Source organism: Micromys minutus, assembly GCF_963924665.1.
Source record: "Micromys minutus genome assembly, chromosome: X".
NCBI lineage: Eukaryota > Metazoa > Chordata > Mammalia > Rodentia > Muridae > Micromys > Micromys minutus.
This window is the reverse complement of record NC_137970.1, coordinates 105,923,174-105,927,743: the sequence shown is the minus strand read 5'-3', so window position 1 is coordinate 105,927,743 and position 4,570 is coordinate 105,923,174. Positions and strand designations below refer to the sequence as shown.

Genomic DNA, 4,570 nt, shown 5'->3' with positions numbered 1-4,570 from the left:
TTTGTGTTCAGATATTGTGTGAATTTTGATTTGTCTTGAAATATCTTTGTCTCTCCATCGATGGTGATTGATAGTTTTGCTGGGTATAGCAGCTTGGACTGGCACTTGTGCTCTCTTAAGGAGTGCATGATGTCTGTCCAGGCTCTTCTAGCTTTCATAGTCTCTGTTGAGAAATCGGGTGTGAGTCTGATTGGTCTGCCTTTATATGTTACCTGACCTTTTTCCCTTACTGCTTTTAGTATTCTTTCTTTACTTTGGGCACTTGATGTTTTTACTATTATGTGTCGGGAGGTATTTCTTTTCTGGTCCAACCTATTTGGAGTTCTGAAGGCTTCTTTTATGCTCGTGGTCATCTCATTCTTGAGGGTAGGGAAGTTTTCTTCTATGATTTTGTTGAAGATATTTACTGTGCCTCTTAGTTGATACTCTTCTCCCTCTTCTATTCCTATTATCCTTAGGTTCGGTCTTCTCATTGTGTCTTGTATTTCCTGGACATTTTGGGTTAGGAGCTTTTTGTTTTTTGCATCTTCTCTGGCTGTTTTGTCTATGTTTGCAATGTTGTCTTCTGCCCCCGAGATTCTCTCCTCGATCTCTTGTAATCTGTTGGAAATGCTTGCTTCTGTGACTCCTGATTTCTTTTTTTGGTGTTCTGACTCTAGGGTTATCTCTTTTAGCGCTTTCTTTATTGTGTCAATTTCTGTTTTAATTTCCCTCTTCCATTCCTTTATTTCTTTGGTTCTGTTTTCATCTCGTTCTTTGAGTTCTTTGAGTGTTTTTCTTGTTTCTTCTTTAAAAGCTTCTGAATCTTTTTGCTTTTCCTCCCATTCTTGTTTAAGTATCTCTATCAGCGTCTTGAGGCATGATTTCAGGTCTGTGTCTTCTTTCTCAGGAGTGTTTGGAATTCCGATGTTTGCTGTTATGGGAGAGCTGGGTTCTGGTGTTGCTAGATTGTCTTGGTTTCCTTGGGATATACACTTTCTCTTTCCTCTTGCCATTTTGTTGTCAGTGATATGTTCTTGCCTTTCCCTTGTATCTGGTCTGTGTCCCTGGTACACTTTCCATGTGCACTCCGCAGAGATCTCTCTACTCCCCGGCAGCCCAGGTTCCGGGTGGCAGCTGGGCCAGGCTCCGCTCTGCGTACTGAAGTTGCGTCCGGGTGGGAACAGACGTTCCTAAGATCTGTTCCTGGTCACAGATGCTCAGCCTCTCCGAGCCACCTTTCCGGCTGGCAGGTGGGCCAGGCTCTGCTCTGTGTCCTGAAGTCGTCTCAGGGTGGGAACAGAAGTTCCTAAGATCTGTTCCCGGTCACTGGGTCGGGGAGGACAGGCCAGGTCAGGGCAGGGGGTGCCCTTTCCGTGTGCACTCCGCAGAGATCCCTCTGCTCCCCTGCAGCCTAGGTCTCCCACTCACCAGTTGCTCAGCCTGTTCGAGCCGCCTTTCCAGCTGGCTGTTGGGCCAGGCTCTGCTCTGTGTCCTGAAGTCGTCTCAGGGTGGGAACAGAAGTTCCTAAGATCTGTTCCCAGTCACTGGATCGGGGAGGACAGGGCAGGTCAGGGCAGGGGGTGCCCTTTCCGTGTGCACTCCGCAGAGATCCCTCTGCTCCACCGCAGCCTAGGTCTCCCACTCACCAGTTGCTCAGCCTGTTCGAGCCGCCTTTCCGGCTGGCAGTTGGGCCAGGCTCCGCTCTGCGTCCTGAAGTCATCTCCGGGTGGGAACAGAAGTTCCTAAGATCTGTTCCAGGTCACAGTTGCTCAGCCTGTACAAGCCGCCTTTCCGGCTGGCAGTTGGGCCCTGGCTTTATTTTCTTTGAGGGGAGGACTTTCAATGAATTTTATATTCTCTTGGATTCTAGTATTATTTAAATCACTTATCTTTTTTATTAATTGATTCTATAAAATATTATTATAGCTCACAAAATTTGTTACATAATAATATATCATGAATACACAATTATTTTTCTTTTTTCTTTTTCTGGCCGTGTTCTTTCTCTTAACCACAGAGTGTCCATATTGTCAGTTTTTACACTACCCTTGAATTCCCATCGGAATGGAAGGGATGTATGTATTTCCATCACTCACAGTGGCCATTTATTAATGGTATAGCGGAATCCGTGTTCAATCCATATACCCTGATACCTTTCCAGTGGTGCCTCTGCCTCTCCTCAGTAGGAGGGTTGTGAGGAATTACAGAAAGGGTGAAAGGGGGAAAATGTGCAAATATTAAAAAGAAACCACAGAAACCTATGAACAGGCCTCAGGTGGGCCTGATCTGAGTTACAGATTCGGGGTTGAGAACCAAACAGGGCTATGAATTTGTCGCAGAACCAGAGAGTCTGTCTTATTACCATACAAATGTGTGCACAAGACTGACATACACTATTCTGAAACCTTAAGTTGTCATGCAGACCATAGCACTTCCCAACACACACACAGGGACACACACACACACACTGGGACACACATACACACTAAGGGACACACACACATATACACAAACACACACATAGGCACACACATGCACACACATACAAACATACAAATGCACACACACAAATACTCCCCAACACAGACAAGCATGCACAAAAATACACACACAACATACACACACATAGGCACACACACACACACACATATACACAAACACATACACAAGCACTGCCCAACACACAAGCACATACATACATACACAAGCACACATACACACACAGGCACACACACATGCACACACAAAAGAAACAGCCATTTCATTTTTGCTTCTGCTCTTGTGGGGGTGCAGATGCCAACATGCAAGTGGTCAAAAGGTACCTGGACATGCAAGTGAGCAGCAGGCTGCTGCATGCTGACTTGTGGCTGTGTGTTAAGTGTTGACATGCCAGCAACACACTTTGTTGACATGATTTATAGAAGCCATGAGGAATCTGTTCTCGGCATACCAAGTGCAGGTCTAGGAGCAGCTGAGCGGATAGCACCAGGCATATTCTGGAATTGAGAGGTCTGGCACTCTGGACACGCACACTTGCACACTTGCAAAAAATATTCTGTTTAAAAGTCTCTCTTAAGCAGCATTATTTTCGACTTCACCCCCACCCCCGGTAATGAACAATTGTGAACAATCCAGTGGGTAAACTGACAGGTAACCCAGCACCTTCTGGGTCTCTTATTGTGACATATAAATTTTCCATGATAAATATTATGTGCAAATAAAGCCTCAGTGTATTCACAAGATTAAACTGCACAAAGGTGGGGGCTGAGACAGACACCTTCAACTCTCTGCGTGAAAACCAGGTCTTAGTAAACAAAAATCACAAAATAACCAGCATAAAGTTTTAACTTTAATTTTGGCTGTCACCCATGGGTGTCGCAGGTCTCACGAAATCATCCTTCCCTGTACCTTAAAACAACCACATTCAAATGTGAAGGGCAAAGCTTAAAAGAAAACCATCAGGACACTTACACCAATCAGAACCATGGCGATCACACTCCATATATGAAACCAGGCCCTGCATTTTCCCCGTCAACTCATGTCTGCCTGTCCTAGATGTGACAGGAAAAACTGCTCACTCCTGTAGAACTTTCACTACAGGCCGAACTCAAGCCCACATGCTGTAAAATCATGCCAAGGCGTCTCTCTTTTTCTTCCAGCAACGCTTCTTCATACTGAGAAGGAAAGGCAGTAGGGTCTGACCCGTGAACCTTGACCACAAACTCCAACACCCTCATCTTACTTGTTTCTTCCTTAGCCCGCGGGCCCCACACAAATGCACACTGCATGGGATCCGTGTTGCCCAGTGGCTGGCATTCCAGGTACCCTCCATCACAAACTCACACGTGATCAGCTCTCTGGGTTCACCGAAGATGAAATCATCCATCCCATGGTAGATGCCCATCCGGTTCAACGCTTCCCAAATGTCCTCCTCAGTCACATGGTTGCCCTTCATGAAGACGACACCCAGGATGAGGATCAGGAGTCCTGTCTTGGTTAAGCTGAACTCATGGCTGCTCATCCCATCATAGGTGAGGCCTAATTTGATGAAGATGGTGTAGAAGTGGTTGATGGTGTCCACCTCCTTCAAACCCAGGCCAAAGACCATCTCCATGCGCTCAGATGCTCTCACAAGGATTTCCTGATAATGGTCTGAATCTTCTCTGACAGCGAGCACCATGATGTCACTCATGCTCAGCACCTCGCTCGCCTGGTATTTGATTCACCAAGCATGTAATTCACCAAGAAATTGACTTTGCCATCTATGGCAATGACAGACAAATCTGGCTGATGTGGTGGGATGGCTGGGCCACCCTGTACCTCTCGGTGACCAAAAAGCAGGTGTTTCCCCTTCATTGGAAGTTTACCTCTATCAATATTCAACTACTGGCCATCCTAGATCCCTGTATACGGAGTGAGGTGTTGTGAGTTTGACTGTCTGTATCTGAGTTATCTGCAGGGATGAACAGAGTATACGGGTAGTTAATAGTTAATTTGTGGTCACTCCTGTACTCAACTCTATGGATGGTTCATTCATGCTATAGACCAAACATTTTGATAATGTTTGAGACCATTTCCTGCTGTTGGT

The 4,570-nt window shown here is 45.8% G+C and overlaps 1 pseudogene across 1 annotated transcript; it reads right to left on the bottom strand.

Annotated features, from left to right (window-relative positions):
• Positions 1–3,533: 3,533 nt before the first annotated feature.
• On the bottom strand, positions 3,534–4,338 carry LOC308415177 (melanoma-associated antigen B16-like; annotated as a pseudogene). The gene has a single exon. The product of its transcript is annotated as a melanoma-associated antigen B16-like (transcript).
• Positions 4,339–4,570: the final 232 nt, after the last annotated feature.